At 37.4% G+C, this 19,514-nt stretch overlaps 1 protein-coding gene across 49 annotated transcripts in view; it reads left to right on the top strand.

The window, feature by feature from the left end:
• CCDC171 (coiled-coil domain containing 171) overlaps nucleotides 1-19,514 on the top strand; it is a 416,355-nt gene that overhangs the window by 333,519 nt on the left and 63,322 nt on the right. Inside the window, exon 25 of one of the 49 annotated variants that reach the window (XR_010113576.1) lies at nucleotides 5,046-5,165. The exons of the other annotated variants lie outside the window; for them this stretch is intronic. The gene's annotated coding sequence lies outside the window, so the exon portion shown is untranslated. The remainder of the gene's footprint in view (nucleotides 1-5,045; nucleotides 5,166-19,514) is intronic. 49 annotated transcript variants of the gene reach the window in all.

Below are 19,514 nucleotides of genomic sequence, written 5' to 3'. Positions count from 1 at the left end.
TTAATCTGACGAAATGAAATTCAGTGTGTCCTTTTAATGCCCAAAACCTTCATTAAAAAAAGAAAACTATCAACATTATGTAAATTATAGGAAGCATGATATTTCAAAAGAGACTGTCCTTGTTCAATAGCACTCTATTTTTTAGTGTATTTAAAAGGAGAAATATCTCTTAAAACGTAGTGTATCTTTCACATGTTGAGATTTAAAGTAATCTTTTTCATTCTTTAGTTTATGACCCTGTGGAATTTTAATTTTATAGAAAATTAATGTCAGTGTGTGTGGAGCAATGTTAATTTTTTATATGCTTCATATCCTAATTTAATTTGTTATTAGTACCAAATTAATGCTCTACAAGGAAAAAAATACTCATTGCTTCTTCATTAGATTGTCCAATATATCTAAAATATATATAATTATAAAAGTAAGCATAAATATTTTTATTTTCTGTTATAGGGTAGAATGCTGTACTGTTAAGATGAGATTTAAAATGTGTATTTTAAATTTGATTGTCAGTATTTATGAATTAATCATAACTATGAATACAGTCTGATTTGAGATTTTCCTAGTGGTTGTAAAATAATCCTTTACTTGGCTATTTCAATTCAGAATCTCACAAGGCTTAATATTTGTCATAATTTACAAATAAAGACTTCCTCAAAACTAGATGTTGGTGATTTGGAAAGAGATTGATTCCCCAAAATGCCCTTTTTGGGGGTTGTGATATCTGGGAACAGGAAGAAGGAAATGTAGAGACCCATAGTTTAAACTACTGTCTTTTCCAGGTTCTAATAAAAATAGTTACATACATTCCCACCTGGATAAGTTCCACTGACATGCTGTAATGTATATTGTAGTTTAGTAGTATACATCATAGTTGGAAAATTAGGAGACATTAGTGATAATAATAGTACCTACAATTTCAGCGAACACTTAACTATGTACGAGATACCATGCTTAGCTCTTTGAATATATCATCTTATTTAATTCTCACAATGAGCCTGTCACATAAATGGCACTATCTCCATTTTACACTTCACCACCACCACCACAACAAACACAACGGGTAACTCCTCAGATCAACAGCAAGGAAAAGGCAGAGCCAAGAGCCTGGATTTAAGTCTAATAGTATTTGACTGCTAAGCTGAACTAATAAATCTGATACTAAAAAATGTAGACACATATGTTACATGGTGAGAGTAAAACCTTAGATATCTATAATGGAATTTTTCTTCCATTTATAAAAAATTATGCATCTATGCATGATATGGATCATAGTTTATGCTGTATTGTAGACTAATTATAGCCTAATAGTATGAAACTCTAATTTCACCTTTTTTTTTGCAGCATAAAAATATGTGCATTTATGCTAAGTGTGGCTACTTGGGAATTCAGTAGTTGTTTAACTTTGTACTCTGACTCTGTACCGATAAAGTGGACTATTCGGAGTTAACCTTTGATTATGAAAAGAGGATCACTCAGCAGGATGTGGTGGTATATGAACCATTTGCCCAACTTACTCGGCTGTCATTTATAGAAGTAGGAGCTGAAGTTTTCTGTCTTTTTCAATGGGGGCAAACTTTTTTATAGGTATAATCCTGAATGGAAAGAGACCAGTGAGCATTATTACCGAGTGAAGATGATGAGTGGAGTACCTGTGTTCTCTGAACCCGGAAGAGCACGTGACTGATGCTTTTCTATGGAGAAAAAATTCAATTCAACTTATTTCTGAGATCTGCTAGCTTTCCCCTCCAATTTCCTTAGCTAAAAAAAAAAAAAAAAGTAATGCTACTGATCCCTGAGGCTTGCAGTAGGACTGAATACAGCAATGGGTGTAAAGTGTAGTACAGTGCCTAGCCTAGAGAAAGCAGACCATGCAGGATGGCTGTTGTTATTGCAGCCGTTATAAGGCCCTTGTAAAGATGAAGTAAGCAACAGTAGCTTGTTTTCATTACTTTTAAGGTGTGTGTATGTTTTATTTTGAGGAATCGTTATTTAAGATCTTTTTTTCTGTATCTTTCCATTTAGTTTCTTCACCCTTCCCTGTTTCTTCAAAAACTTTAAATAATTTTGATCGAGCACTGCCTACCATAGCTTTGTATTTACTTTTCCATGGCATGTGATGTTCCAATGAGGCCATGTCTCCAGTGAAACCTTTCGTTTAAGTTCCTGTAGCAAATTTAGACCTATACTAGTATTTTATCTTCCAAATAACAGCAAATAGGCTTTCATTATAATACTGAGAAGAATAAAAACACCCCTATTAGACCAATTAGCTTTAAATGAAAAGTCCAGTGCAGTGTGAATGCAGAGAAGTTTGCAATAAAAAAGATTCTACTTATACTTTATAAAGATAATACCTAGTATTCATTATCTTATACTCTGAATTACATTATTTTAGTAATTATGATATATACTATTGGTAATAACTGGCAAATATTAGCAGGCATCCAGTAAATATTTGTTTCCATTTTGATTCAAAAGTAAACAATAAATAATAATTAAACAGTAACAATAGCTAACATTTGCTGAGTGCACAAAAATCAATCCAAGATGGATAAAAGACTTAAATATAAAACCTAAAACTATAAAAACCCTGGAAGCCAACCCAGGCAATACCATTCTGGACATAGGAACCAGCAAAGATTTCATGATGAAGATGCCAAAAGCAATTGCAACAAAGACAAAAAATGACAAATGGGATCTAATTAAACCTAAGAGCTTCTGTACAGCAAAAGAAACTATCAACAGAGTAAACAGACAACCTACAGAATGGGGAAAAATATTGCCAACTGTGCATCTGATGAAGGTTTAATGTCCAGCACCTATAAGGAACTTAAATTTACGAGAAAAAACCAACCCCATTAAAAAGTGGGCACAGGATATGAACACATACTTTTCAAAAGAAGACATACACACAAGTTAACAAGCATATGAAAAAAAAGAAAAGCTCAACAACATTGCTGATCATTAGAGAAATGCAAATCAAAACCACAATGAGATGGCATCTCACACCAGTCAAAATGGCTATTATTAAAAAGTCAAAAAATAACAGATGCTGATGAGGTTGTGGAGAAAAGGGAATGCTCATACACTGTTGGTGGGAGTGTAAATTAGTTCAGCCCTCGTGGAAAGCAGTGTGGTAATTCCTCAAAAAGCAGAAAACAGAACTACCATTTGACCCAGCACTCCCATTACTGAGTATGTACCCAAAGGAATACAAATTGTTCTACCATAAAGACACACGCAGGCATATGTTCACTGTAGCACTATTCACAATAGCAAAACATGGAATCAACCTAAATGTCCATCCATGGTAGACTGGATAAAGAAAATGTGGTACATATACACCATGGAATACTATACAACCATAAAAAGAACGAGATCATGTTTTTTGTGGGAACATGGATAAAACTGGAGGCCATCATCCTCAGCAATCTAACACAGGAACGGAAAACCAAACACCACATGTTCTTGTAAGTGGGAGCTAAATGATGAGAACACATGGACACGAAGAGGGGAACAATTGGGGCCTTGAGGCTGGAGGCTGTGGGAGAAGTGAGAGGATCAGAAAAAATAACTATTGAGTACTAGGCTTAGTACCTGGGTGACAAAGTAATCTGTACAACAAACCATTGTGACATGAGTTTACCTATATAACAAACCTGCACATTTACCTCTAAACCTAAAATAAAAGTTAAAAAAAATTTGAAGTTCTGCCATTCAGACACAACCAATGTTAACATTTTGGTATATATTCTTCTAGTTATTTTTTAGCCATGAATACAAACTCACATGCACATACTATTTATATTTAATACACCTATATATATTTAAACAATAATTGGGCCATACAGTTTTTTTCACTTCTTTTCCTTTTTATTGGTATGTAATGGTTGTACATGTTTTGGAGGTACATGTGATATTTTGATACCTATATATAATGTGCAATGATCAATCAGGGTAATTTGGTTATCTATACCCTCGAATGTTTTTCTTTATGTTGGGCATATTACAATTCTTCCCTTTTAGCTATTTTGAAATATACAATAAATTATTGTTCATTATAATTTCCCTATTATAGTATTGAATATTAGAACTTATACCTTCTAGCTAACTATTTTTTACTCCTTAACCATAGTTAAGGGCCATACTATTTGTATGCATTTTTTTAAACCTAATAACATGAAATCTTTCTTGTCAGTAAATACAGATTTATGTAATTATTTTTCATGACTGAGTTGTGCTCTACTACATGGCTCTACCACAGTATATTTTATCAGTTTTCTGTTGATGGATATTTGAAGTTATTTTGAGTTTTTGGTTATTATGAATAAGATGGTAGTTAATATCCTCTTGCATACATCTTTTCATTATTCTCTTTTTTCCCCTGGAATAAATTAGTAGAATGATTGCATCAAATATTATATATACTCTAAGGCTTTTAATACACATTCTCCGATTGCCTCTGAAAAAGATAAGATGGTTCCACTTTACCCCCTACAAGACTTCTATTAGCCCTTTAATTTTCTTTTTAAAGTGTGGTTTTTTATTTTCTGATAATAGAAGAAAGTTTTTTTCTCTTTTTATAATTTTGGTCTTCCCTGAATTTTCAGACATCCATTCTCACTAGGTCCTTATTTTACACAGAGTTGCTAGGTTTTAGTCTAAGAGATTCTCCTTGGTGAAGTAAAGAGGGTATATTTTGTGGCAGCTGCTTGTCTCACAGATTTTCTTTTTCATTGCTTTCTAAGTCCATGACTGTGCTTTGAATGTTTGAGATTATTGTAATTGGTAAGTGACATCATTTTAACAGTAAGTTATCAAAAATATTTTGGATTATCCAGTTGTCTATAGGAGTTTGTGCAGTTCTCTTTATTCTTTTAAATTTTTACTTGCCAATTGATAAATTATAGTTGTGTATATTTACATGGTACAAAGTGACCTTATGGCTTATGAATACAATGTGCAATAATTAAATCATGCTAAAGAACATATCTGTCACTTCCAATTCTCTCTCTCTCTCTCTTTTTTTTTTTTTTTTTGAGATGGAATCTCTCTGTTGCCCAGGCTGGAGTGCAGTGGCGTGATCTCGGCTCACTCCAGCCTCCCGCTCCCAGGTTCAAGCGAATTTCCTGCCTCAGACTCCTAAGTAGCTGGGACTGCAGGTATGTGCCACCATGCCCACCTAATTTTTTTTTTTTTTTTGTAATTTTAGCAGAGACGAGGTTTCACCGTGTTGGCAGGCTGGTCTCGAACTCCTGACCTCAAGTGATTCACCCGCCTCAGCCTCCCAAAATGCTGGGATTACAGGCATGAGCCACTGCACCCAGCCCAAAGTAAAAATATCTTTTACATTGAAAAATATAAAATAATTTTATAATTGGGTTGTGGAATCGAAAATAATGTTGGAATGTCACCTTCTTCAAAGGTTTGTAAATACTTCCCAGAGAAGAGCTATTTGTTAGGGAAATACAATTAGCTGGTAAAGTCACATAGTTCATCTGAGAATAAATGAATTTGATGGAAAAATACCATCCTTTGTCTCATCTAGCTACTTGACAGGTATAGACTCTAGTTTTTCAGAATGTAAATTGTGCCAATGAGCTATCTAAATGTCCTAGATTTGGGGCCTAACTTGAATGTGAATGTAAGAAGTAGTGAATCTGGTGCTTTTTTTGGTTGTTGTTGACAGCAGGAAGAGTTTGCTACTTGGTAGTTGAAATTTTAGAATTCTACTCTGAAGATTTCATATTGCAGAAGTAGAAATAAAATTTCTTCTAAATTTCCTTAGTACAGTTCTAAGCAATGCTAAACAAAACAAAGTATTACAAGAAATGAAATGCTAAGATGTGCAGAGGAACTTATTATTCTTCTCTTTTTGTTTCTTTTTCTCATTAAGAAATTTGATGCATAATAGATGTACATGGTTTTAGGGTACATGTGATAATTTAATACATTCATATAATTTGTAAAGTTCTAATCAGTGTGCTTGGGATATAGATCCATCACCTTAAATATTTGTCTTTCTTTATATTAGAACCATTCAAATTCTTCTAGCTATTTAAAAAAATACAAAAAAATTAGCCGGCCGTGGTGGCGGGTGCCTGTAGTCCCAGCTACTCGGAGAGGCTGAGGCAGGATAATGGCGTGAACCCGGGAGGCGGAGCTTGCAGTGAGCCGAGATTGCGCCACTGCACTCCAGCCTGGGTGACAGAGCCAGACTCCGACTCAAAAAATATATATATATATATAAAATAGATTATTGTAAACTGTAGTTACCCTACTGATCTAACAGTAGGTCTTATTATTTCTATCACACCATATATTTGTACCCATTAATCAACTTCTCTTCATCCCCTTCTCAACCACTACCCTTCCTGGCCTCTGGTAATCACCAATCTGTATATCTTCATGAGAGTCACCTTTTTAGTTCCCACATATGAATCAGAACATGCAATATTTGTCTTTCTGTGTTTGGCTTATTTCATTTAATGACCTGCAGTTCTATCTATGTTGCTGCAAATGATAAGATTTCATTCCTAATTCATTGTGTATATCTATATCACATTTTCTTTATTCATTTATTAATGGCCACTTAGGCTGGTTCCACATTTTGGCTGTTGTGAATAATGCTGCAGTAAAAACAGGAGTACAGATGCCTTGTGATGTATTTCTTTCTTTTGTACATATACCCAGTAGTGGAGTTACTGGATCATATGGTAGTTCCATTTTTAGTTTTTTGAGGAAACTCCATACTGTTCTCCATAGTGCCTTACTAATTTACATTCTCCCTAACAGTGTGCAAGGATTCTCCTTTCTCCATATTTTTACTGGCATCCATTATTGCCTGTCTTTTTTTTTTTTTTGAGACGGAGTCTCGCTCAGCCGCCCAGGCTGGAGTGAAGTGGCACCATCTCGGCTCACTGCCAGCTCTGCCTCCCGGATTCACGCCATTCTCTTGCCTCAGCCTCTCTGAGTAGCTGGGACTACAGGCGCCCGCCACCACGCCTGGCTAATTTTTTGTATTTTTGGTAGAGAAAGGGGTTTCACCGTGGTCTCGATCTCCTGACCTCGTGATCCGCCCGCCTGGGCCTCCCAAAGTGCTGGGATTACAAGCGTGAGCCACCGCGCCCGGCCTGCCTGTCTTTTTAATATGAATTTTAACCGGGGTGAGATGATAGCTCATTGTGGTTTTGATTTGCATTTCTGTGATGGTTAATGATGTTGAGTATTCTTTTTATATACCTGTTGACCATTTGTATGTTTTATTTTGAGAAATATCTATTCAGATCTTTTGGCCACTTTTAAATTAAATAATTTGTTATTTTGCTATTGAGTTGTTTGAGCTCCTTGCATATTCTGGTTATTAATCCCTTGTCAGATGGACAATTTGCAAGTGTATTCTCCCATGCTGTGGGTTGTCTCTTTGTTGATTGCTTCCTTTGCTGTGTGGAAGCTTTTTAACTTGATGTAATCCCATTTTTCTATTTTTGGCTTGGTTGTCTGTGTTTTTAAAGTCTTACAAAAAAAAATCTGCCCAGATCGGTGTCCTGGAGTGTTTCCCCAATGTTTAGAAAAACTTATTTTAAGGGCTTGTTGCAAAGTGGGATAACAATAATGATCTTAGTTTTAATTCAATATCAGTATAAATAGCATTTAAACGTTGGTTATAGTCATTGTGAGTTATGCCTTGTCATCCTCAATCTATATCTTCTCCTAAGATTCTAGTGTTTCATGACTGGGAAAACTGCTTGATAATTAGCTTTGCATATCAGCTATTACTAGAGCAGTTTTGGTATTATCCCATAAGTCTTTTCACCATCCTTTTCTCCCATTATTCCTCGTTCTCTTTCTGTGCCTGTTGTCTGATTTCTAGGTTTTTTATTTGTTTGTTTGATGGTGGTGGAGGGGGTGATGCATCAGATTTTTAGGACAGAATCTTGAGGGTAAAAATATAAAATTATACTCTTTTTGTTCAGATATTTTACCAGCCGATAAAAGCCAGCCTGCCTGCCTTCCTTCCTTCCTTCCTGGCTGCCTTCCTCCCCTCCCCTCCCCTCCCCTCCGCTCCCCTTCCTTTTTTTTTGAGACAGGATCTTGCTCTATTGCTCAGGCTAGAGTGCAGTGGTGTGATCATAGCTCACTGCAGTCTCAAATGCCAGGGCTCAAGCAATCTTCCCGCCTCAGCCTGCTGAGTACCTAGGACCAAAGGTGCACACCACCATGCCCAGGTAATATTTTTAATTTTTTGTAGATAATATTTTATTTCTAAATTTTTTTTGTAGAAACATAGTCTTGCTATGCTGCCCAGACTGGTCTGAAATTCCTGGCCTCAAGCTATCCTCCCATCTCAGCCTCCCAAAGTGTTGGGATTACAGGCATTAGCCACCATGGCTGGCTCTTTTATTTTAAAAGATTTATTGTAATAAGGTATTTTCTGTATATCCATTATTAAAACATAGTCTTGCACACTAAGGTAGTGCCTTCTATCTCTCAACTCCTTCTGATAGGTAGAAGGAGTTCTATAAAGTTTTCTTTTTAATACTAGCAGATGAGATATCCTACATCTTGCATCCTGGGTTATATTTCAGACCAGTGGGTTTGTTTCTTGTTTTTTCTTGTTGAGATTTTTATCTCTCTTTGCCTTTTAAAAAGGACAAGATGACATTTAAGGGCAAGTAATTGCATCCGTGTAAAGCTTCTGCTACAGTTTTAAAGCATCTTATAACTTTGCACTCCTTAATTCAGCTTAATGTATGTATGAATTATATACCTCGCGGGAATGATCTGGTATAACTGATCTGAACTGAGATTAAGGAAAATCTGGTGGGACTTCTTTAAAAACAAGGTAGATTTATAAATTCATTTTTCTAGTTTTGTTGTTTATTATTCCTTTTCTTAATAGGAAAGAATAATTAGGAAGGAAATAAAATCATAGCAGAATCAGTATTACAGAAGGTTGAAGCAGTTATGCAACTTTGCTAGAAAGTAGTAGGACTGGCAATAAAACAGTTGAAATCCTTCCCCCTGTAGACACAAATTACACCAGTAGCAGAGATTCTCATTATTTTATACAATTGTTTTCTTTTTGTGTGTATGTGGAATACAACATTGTCCTTTCTTGTGAAGGATGAATATGTATTATAATTCTTGTGGTAACACTGGATAGAATTCCAGTGCTACTGGAGTTCTATCCTAGAATCACTATTTTCTGTGACCCCTTGACCCTGAATTCTTCCAGCATGTCAGTTTCCTCACTAGTAAAATGGAGATGTTATTACCTGGTCTGGTGCATCATTGGGTGATTATGAGGATCCTATAACATGTATGAAAGAACTTAGAAAATTAAATAGCACTAATGTTTTTGAAATAATTTTTCTTTAAATATTTGGCATATAAACATCCCTTGGTCAGGTATATATAGATTGCTTAGTTTTCAATTTCAGGTTGATATTTTTACCCCTTTAAAAGACAAGAAAGTAAATCAGATTATATGGAAATTGGCAACCATAAGTCTGTGCAATTTACTGTATGTCATTGAGTTATGTTGATCAGAATGGGAATTACTTTCTTAACAGCATAGTATTTGGAAAAGTTAAAATAAGTTCATTTTCTGAGGAAGGAGTCAGCAGGGTAGTATTAGAAAAAGCCTGTGTGGAGAGTCAGAATGCCTGGATTGAAGTTCTGGCCCTGTAATTTAACCACCTTGGTAAGTCACTCAATAGCACAGAGCCACTGTTCCCTCATCTGTAAAAGGTGACAGTGATGCCAGTCTTGCATTTGCTCGCAGGATTGTAGGGAGATCGGATGAGATAATGTGCATGTGAAGGTGATTTTCACATTAAAAAATGCTATATTAATAAAAGCTAAGTTGTACTGAACTGTAAAAGGCCTAAGGTCAGGAACGGTGACCCAACTATATTGAGAAAAGTTTTAGTGTTTTGACTTTTGGAGTTTTTTGATTGATGACCTGTTCAACATGTGCCTTCAAAAAAATAATATGTTCAACAACTTTAGTGTTTCCTTCCAGTTAAGTATGCAGCCATTGCCAAGACCCAGGTGGTAAATTCATGCCATATACTACTATTTAAATAATCATATAAAGTAATGCAAACATTACTACTGTTTCCATATTTTGAAACATTTTGTCACCTTTATTTACATCATTTAATTTTGGGATGATTTCAAATTCCAACTCTATGAAGTGGTGACAATATCTGCTTTTATATGAAATGTTTGAGATGCAATTAGTAAAAAACAAAAATGACAAAACATATCAAAGTACAGTACAGAATTTTTTTTGTTGTTGTTACAACTCTCAGTTCTAGGTGGCCCTAAGTAGAAAAGCTGCTGAAATGATGTGAACATAATTTCTTTGTCATTAATGTTAAGAGGCAAATACTTAATTCTAAACTTGATGCTTTATCTTTTTGTTCATTTTAAGGCCCGTTTTTAAATATAACTAGAACTATTATATCTTTTAATACTTATTATTGAGAGACTGAAGCCTGTGAGCAGTTGAACTTTCAAGTGCTATAACCAGAATTGCTATTCATTTTAGCTACTTGGACAAAAAACAGTGTTTGATGGACTGCCTAGGTGAAGACCTGGAAAAGGAAGGGTTATCTACAAATTGAGTGAGTTTATTATGGCTTAGTGATTTGCTGATTGATTTCATTTGCTGTCAGTTAAGGCTCTCTTAATGTCAGTTTTCTTTGCATAATGCCTTGAAATAAAGACTGATGAAGTTCTTCAAATTGATGCCGCTTATATAAACTGACCTCGATTTGCCCTATTCTGCATGACAACTTAAGTGACAGCAGTTAGAAGAAAATACAGCAATGAATATGCAACTTAAGGATTAAGGAAGATGCAGTAAATCATTCAGCCTAAAACTAGTTACAATGGTAATTTCTTGTAATAATTCCACAGATGCCTTATATTTGTTAAACAGACTGTTACTACTCTCAAATATATGTTTTCGTTATATACATGTATTTGAATTGAAGAAGAGAACTAACAGTTATTCCAACAGGGATCCTAATTCTTTTCCCTCTTATTTAAACTTGGAATTATCAAAATCACAGTTTTAAAAATATTTTATTTAGGATATCCACATGCAAAAGAATGAAATTGGACCTTTGTCTTATAACATGCACAAAAATCAACTCAAAATGGAGTAAACAATGTTTAAAAAGACCTAATGCCATAAAACAAAGGAAACAACAAACTGGAAAGGCAACCTGTGGAATAAGAGAAACTATTTATAAACTGTATATCCAGTAAGGACTTTAATAACCAAAATATATAAGGAACTCCTACAACACAATAACTTTTTTAAAAAATGGGCAAAAGACCTAAAAAGACATTTTTCCAAAGAACACATGCAAGTGGCCAATAAGTAAAAAGACGTTCAACATCACTAACCCTCAGGGAAATGAAAATCAAAACCACAATGAGATATCACATCACAACTGTTAGGATGGCCATTACCAGAAAGTCAAAAGACAACAAGTGTTGGCAAGGATGTAGAGAAAAGGGAACCTTTGTGCACTATTGGTGGAAATGTAAATTGGTATAGCTATTATGGAAAACAGTATGGAATTTCCCCAAAAAATAAAAATAGAACTACCATATGATCCAGCAATCCTACTTCTGGTTATATATCCAAAGGAAATGAAACCATTGTCTTGAAGACATGTCTACACTTCCACGTTCATTGTAGCATTATTCACAATACCCAAGATACAGAAACAACCTAAGTGTCCTCTGATGGATGAATGGACAAAGGAAATGTTTACACACACACACACACACACACACACACAGAGGAAAATTCAGCTTTAAAAAATAAAGGAAGTGTCTGTTCATGTCCTCTGCCCACTTTTTGATGGGGTTGTTTGTTTTTTTCTTGTAAATTTGTTTGAGTTCATTGTAGGTTCTGGATATTAGCCCTTTGTCAGATGAGTAGGTTGCAAAAATTTTCTCCCATTGTGTAGGTTGCCTGTTCACTCTGATGGTAGTTTCTTTTGCTGTGCAGAAGCTCTTTAGTTTAATTAGATCCCATTTGTCAATTTTGGCTTTTGTTGCCATTGCTTTTGGTGTTTTAGACATGAAGTCCTTGCCCACGCCTATGTCCTGAATGGTATTGCCTAGGTTTTCTTGTAGGATTTTAGTGGTTTTAGGTCTAACATTTAAGTCTTTAATCCATCTTGAATTAATTTTTGTATAAGGTGTAAGGAAGAGATCCATTTTCAGCTTTCTCCATATGGCTAGCCAGTTTTCCCAGCACCATTTATTAAATAGGGAATCCTTTCCCCATTTCTTGTTTTTGTCAGGTTTGTCAAAGATCAGATAGTTGTAGATATGCGGCATTATTTCTGAGGGCTCTGTTCTGTTCCATTGATCTATGTCTCTGTTGTGGTACCAGTACCATGCTGTTTTGGTTACTGTAGCCTTGTAGTATAGTTTGAAGTCAGGTAAAATGTTTTTGTTAAAGAATAATTGATTAATTCAGGGAAGTTGGAAATTTTCTAGGCAAAATTTAAATTACAACTTTTGTTTGATTGATATCTAGTATTGAAATATGAATTCCCTGATTTAGTAAACACAACTGTGTTAGGCCATTCTTGCATTGCTATAAAGAAATATCTGAGGTGGAGCCAAGATGGCTGAATAGGAACAGCTCCAGTCTACAGCTCCCAACATGAGCAATGCAGAAGATGGGTGATTTCTGCATTTCCATCTGAGGTACCGGGTTCATCTCACTGGGGAGTGTCGGAAAGTGGGTGCAGGACAGTGGTGCAGTGCACTGAGCATGAGCCGAAGCAGGGTGAGGCACTGCCTCACCCGGGAAGCGCAAGGGGTCAGGGAATTCCCTTTCCTAGTCAAAGGGGTGACAGAGGGCACCTGGAAAATCAGGTCACTCCCACCCTAATACCGCACTTTTCCAACGGTCTTAGCAAATGGCACACCAGGAGATTATATCCCCCGCCTGGCTCGGAGGGTCCTATGCCCATGGAACCTCGCTCATTGCTAGCACAGCAGTCCGAGATTAGACTGCAAGGTGGCAGCGAGCTGGGGGAGGGGCGCCCACCATTGCCGAGGCTTGAGTGGGTAAACAGTTCAGGAAGCTCGAACTGGGTGGAGCCCACCGCAGCTCAAGGAGGCCTGCCTGCCTCTGTAGACTCCACCTCTGGGGGTAGGGCATTGCCAAACAAAAGGCAGCAGAATCCTATGCAGACTTCAATGTCCCTGTCTGACAGCTTTGAAGAGAGTAGTGGTTCTCCCAGCATGGAGTTTGAGATCTGAGAATGGACAGACTGCCTCCTCAAGTGAGTCCCTGACCCCCGAGTAGCCTAACTGGGAGGCACCCCCCAAGTAGGGGCAGACTGACACCTCACATGGCCGGGTACTCCTCTGAGACAAAACTTCCAGAGGAACGATCAGGCAGCAACATTGGCTGTTCACCAATATCCGCTGTTCTGCAGCCCCCACTGCTGATACCCAGGCAAACAGGGTCTGGAGTGGACCTCCAGCAAATTCCAACAGACCTTCAGCTGAGGGTCCTGACTGTTAGAAGGAAAACTAACAAACAGGACATCCACACCAAAACCCCATCTGTACGTCACCATCATCAAAGACCAAAGGCAGATAAAACCACACAGATGGGGAAAAAACAGAGCATAAAAACTGGAAACTCTAAAAATCAGAGTGCCTCTCCTCCTCCAAAGGAACGCAGCTCCTCATCAGCAACGGAACAAACCTGGATAGAGAATGACTTTGACGAGTTGAGAGAAGAAGGCTTCAGCCGATCCAACTACTCCGAGCTAAAGGAGGAAGTTCAAACCCATGGCAAAGAAGTTTAAAACCTTGAAAAAAGATTAGTTGAATGCTAACTAGAATAACCAATGCAGAGAAGTCCTTAATGGACCTGATGGAGCTGAAAACCAAGGCACAGGAAGTAGTGATGAATGCACAAGCCTCAGTAGCTGATTCGATCAACTGGAAGAAAGTGTATCAGTGATGGAAGATCAAATGAATGAAATGAAGCAAGAAGAGAAGTTTAGAGAAAAAATAATAAAAAGAAACAAAGCCTCCAAGAAATATGGGACTATGTGAAAAGACCAAATCTACGTCCGATTGGTGTACCTGAAAGTGACGGGGAGAATGGAACCAAGTTGGAAGACACTCTGCAGGATATTATACAGGAGAACCTTCCCAATCTAGCAAGACAGGCCAACATTCAAATTCAGGAAATACAGAGAATGCCACGAAGATACTCCTTGAGAAGAGCAACTTCAAGACACATAATTGTCAGATTCCCCAAAGTTGAAGGAAAAAATGTTAAGGGTAGCCAGAGGAAAATGTTGGGTTACCCACAAAGGGAAGCCCATCAGACTAACAGCGGATCTCTTGGCAAAAGAGCGAAGAGAGAGTGGGGGCCAATATTCATCATTCTTAAAGAAAAGAATTTTCAAACCAGAATTTCATATCCAGCCAAACTATGCTTCGTAAGTGAAGGAGAAATAAAATGCTTCACAGAGAAGCAAATGCTAAAAGATTTTGTCACCACCAGGCCTGCCCTACAATAGCTCCTGAAGGAAGCACTAAACATGGAAAGGGAAAACCGGTACCAGCCACTGCAAAAACATGCGAAATTGTAAAGACCATTGAGGCTAGGAAGAAACTTCATCAACTAATGAGCAAAATAACCAGCTAACATCGTAATGACAGGATCGAATTCACACATAACAATATTAACCTAAAATGTAAATGGGCTATTTGCTCCAATTAAAAGACACAGACTGGCAAATTGGATAAAGAGTCAAGACCCACCAGTGTGCTGTATTCAGGAAACCCATCTCACATGCAGAGACACACATAGGCTCAAAATAAAGGGATGGAGGAAGATCTACCAAGCAAATGGAAAACAAAAAAAGCAGGGGTTGCAATCCTAGTCTCTGATAAAACAGACTTTAAACCAAAAAAGATCAAAAGAGGCAAAGAAGGCCATTACATAATGGTGAAGGGATCAATTCAACAAGAAGAGCTAACTATCCTAAATATATATGCACCCAATTCAGGAGCACTCAGCTTCATAAAGCAAGTCCTTAGAGACCTAGAAAGAGACTTAGACTCCCACACAATAATAATGGGAGACTTTAACACCCCACTGTGAATATTAGATGGATCAACAAGACAGAAAGTTAAGGATATCCAGGAATTGAACTCAGCTCTGCACCAAGCAGACCTAATAGACATCTATAGAAGTCTCCACCCCAAATCAACAGAATATACATTCTTCTCAGCACCACACCACACTTATTCCAAAATTGACCCCATGGTTGGAAGTAAAGCACTCCTCAGCAAATGTAAAAGAACAGAAATTATAACAAACTGTCTCTCAGACCACAGTGCAATCAAACTAGAACTCAGGATTCAGAAACTCACTCAAAACCGCTCAACTACGTGGAAACTGAACAACCTGCTCCTGAATGACTACTGGCTACACAACGAAATGAAGATGGAAATAAAGATGTTCTTTGAAACCAATGAGAACAAAGACACAACATACCAGAATCTCTGGGACACATTCAAAGCAGTGTGCAGAGGGAAATTTATAGCAGTAAATGCCCACAAGAGAAAGCAGGAAAGATCTAAAATTGACACCCTAACATCACAATTAAAAGAACTACAGAAGCAAGAGCAAACACATTCAAAAGCTAGCAGAAGGCAAGAAGTAACTAAGATCAGAGCAGAACTGAAGGAAATAGAGACACAAAAAAACCTTCAAAAAATCAATGAATCCAGGAGCTGGTTTTTTGAAAAGATCAACAAAATTGATAGACTGCTAGCAAGACTAATAAAGAAGAAAAGAGAAGAATCAAATAGACGCAATAAAAAATGATAAAGGGGATATCACCACCAATCCCACAGAAATTCAAACTACCGTCAGAGAATACTATAAACACCTCTACACAAATAAAGTAGAAAATCTAGAAGAAATGGATAAATTCCTGGACACATACACCCTCCCAAGACTAAACCAGGAAGAAGTTGAATCTCTGAATAGACCAATAACAGGCTCTGAAATTGGGGCGATAATTAATAGCTTACCCAACAAAAAAGTCCAGGACCAGATGGATTCACAGCCAAATTCTACCAGAGGTACAAGGAGGAGCTGGTACCATTCCTTCTGAAACTATTCCAATCAATAGAAAAAGAGGGAATCCTCCCTAACTCATTTTATGAGGCCAGCATCATCCTGATACCAAAGCCTGGCAGAGACACAACAGAAAAAGAGAATTTTAGACCAATATCCCTGATAAATATTGATGCAAAAATCCTCAATAAAATACTGGTAAACCGAATCCAGCAGCACATCAAAAAGCTTATCCACCATGATCAAGTGGGCTTCATCCCTGGGATGTAAGTCTCGTTCACCATACGCAAATCAGTAAACAGAATCCAGCATATAAACAGAACCAACAACAAAAACCATGATTATCTCAATAGATGCAGAAAAGGCCTTTGACAAAATTCAACAACCTTCATTCTAAAAACTCTCAATAAATTAGGTATTGATGGGACGTATCTCAAAATAATAAGAGCTATCTATGACAAACCCACAGCCAATATCATACTGAATGGACAAAAACTGGAAGCATTCCCTTTGAAAACTGGCACAAGACAGGGATGCCCTCTCTCATCACTCCTATTCAACATACTGTTGGAAGTTCTGGCCAGGGCAATCAGGCAGGAGAAGGAAATAAAGGGTATGCAGTTAGGAAAAGAGGAAGTTAAACTGTCCCTGTTTGCAGATGACATGATTGTATATCTAGAAAACCCCATCGTCTCAGCCCCAAATCTCTTTAAGCTGATAAGCAACTTCAGCAAAGTCTCAGGATGCAAAATCAATGTGCAAAAATCACAAGCATTCTTATACACCAGTAACAGACAAACAGAGATCCAAATCATGAGTGAACTCCCATTCACAATTGCTTCAAAGAGAATAAAATACTTAGGAATCCAACTTAAAGGGATGGGAAGGACCTCTTGAAGGAGAAGTACAAACCACTTCTCAATGAAATAAAAGAGGATACAAACAAATGGAAGAACATTCCATGCTCATGGGTAGGAAGAATCAATATCGTGAAAATGGCCATACTGCCTAAGGTAAATTTATAGATTCAATGCCATCCCCATCAAGCTACCAACGACTTTCTTCACAGAATTAGAAAAAAACTACTTTCAAGTTCATATGGAACCAAAAAAGAGCCCGCATCGCCAAGTCAATCCTAAGCCAAAAGAACAAAGCCGGAGACATCACGCTACCTGACTTCAAACTATACTACAAGGCTACAGTAGCCAAAACACCATGGTACTGGTACCAAAACAGAGATATAGACCAATGGAACAGAACAGAGCCCTCAGAAATAATGCCGCATATCTACAACGATCTGATCTTTGACAAACCTGACCAAAACAAGAAATGGGGAAAGGATTCCCTGTTTAATAAATCGTGCTGGGAAAACTGGCTAGCCATATGTAGAAAGCTGAAACTGGAACCCTTCCTTACACCTCATACAAAAATTAATTCAAGATGGATTAAAGACTTACATGTTAGACCTAAAACCATAAACACCCTAGAAGAAAACCTAGGCAATACCATTCAGGACATAGGCGTGGGTAAGGACTTCATGTCTAAAACACCAAAAGCAATGGCAACAAAAGCCAAAATTGACAAATGGGATGTAAGTAAACTGAAGAGCTTCTGCACAGCAAAAGAAACTACCATCAGAGTGAACAGGCAACCTACAGAATGGGAGAAAATTTTTGCAATCTACTCATCTGACAACGGGGTAATATCCAGAATCCACAATGAACTCAAAGAAATTTACAAGAAAATAACAACCCCATCAAAAAGTGGGCAAAGAATATGAACAGACACTTCTCAAAAGAAGACACTTATGCAGCCAAAAGACACTTGAAATAATGCTCATCATCACTGGCCATCAGAGAAATGCAAATCAAAACCACAATGAGATCCCATCTCACACCAGTTAGAATGGAGATCATTAAAAAGTCAGGAAACAACAGGTGCTGGAGAGGATGTGGAGAAATAGGAACACTTTTACACTGTTGGTGGGACTGTAAACTAGTTCAACCATTGTGGAAGTCAGTGTGGCAATTCCTCAGGGATCTAGAACTAGAAATACCATTTGACCCAGCCATCCCATTACTGTTTATATACCCAAAGGATTATAAATCATGTTGCTATAAAGACACATGCACATGTATGTTTATTGCAGCACTATTCACAATAGCAAAGACTTGGAACCAAGCCAAATGTCCTACAATGATAGACTGGATTAAGAAAATGTGGCACCTATTTACCATGGAATACTATGCAGCCATAAAAAATGATGAGTTCATGTCCTTTGTAGGGACATGGATGAAGCTGGAAACCATCATTCTCAGCAAACTATTGCAAGGACAAAAAACCAAACACCGCATCTTCTCAGTCATAGGTGGGAATTGAACAATGAGAACACAGGAACACAGGAAGGGGAACATCACACACTTGGGCCTGTTGTGGGGTGGGGGGAGTGGGGAGGGATAGCATTTGGAGATATACCTAATGTTAAATGACGAGTTACTGGGTGCAGCACACCAACATGGCACATATATACATATGTAACTAACCTGCACATTGTGCACATGTACCCTAAAACTTAAAGTATATAAGAAAAAAAGAAATATCTGAGACTGGGTAATTTATAAAGAAAAGAAGTTTAATTGACTCATGGTTCTGTAGGCTTCTAGGGAAGCTTCAGGAAGCTTAAGTTACTGGCAGAAGGTGAATGGGGAGCAGGCACATGACATGGCAAAAGTAGGAGCAAGTGATGTGTTGGGGAGAGTGAGGTGCCACATGCTTTTAAAGCACCAAGCCATGAGGGATCTGCCCTCATGATCCAAATACCTCCCACCAGGTCCTGCTTCCAGCACTGGGGATTACAATTCAACATGAAATTTGGGCGGGGACATACATCCAAACTATATCAACAACCAACTATGCACTTCTTCCATTTGCATTTACCTGTTTAACCATGTGTCATGGGTGATGGGAATGGGGAATCAGAATTATGCCTCCAATTGGGTACATCCCAAAGAGTTATCCAAGTCTTTAAAAATAATAAAGCCTATACAATCATATTTCTTTCACTATGTAACAACTTTTTGTTGAGAGTAAATGTTTTAGGGCTATTAATAAAGCAAGGCTAAGGCCTTCTGCCACGTCTCCTAGCTGTTCACTCTGCGCTTCAAGCCTAACTGTAGTTGGTGTTACCATTGTGGAAGTATTCTCTTATTTTAAATGGTGTTTCTCTAGAATTTTGTTTGTGATCCTTTCTACTTTCTATTCCTTATTGCTTAATCAGGATTCTTCTCAGCTGATAACATTTTTAGCAGCTTTTGTGTATTCATGTACATGTGCGTACACACACACACGT

This window comes from Symphalangus syndactylus, chromosome 9 (assembly GCF_028878055.3).
Source record: "Symphalangus syndactylus isolate Jambi chromosome 9, NHGRI_mSymSyn1-v2.1_pri, whole genome shotgun sequence".
In the NCBI taxonomy this organism is placed as follows: domain Eukaryota; kingdom Metazoa; phylum Chordata; class Mammalia; order Primates; family Hylobatidae; genus Symphalangus; species Symphalangus syndactylus.
Note: the sequence above shows the minus strand (reverse complement) of the source record. Positions and strands in the feature narration are given on the sequence as shown.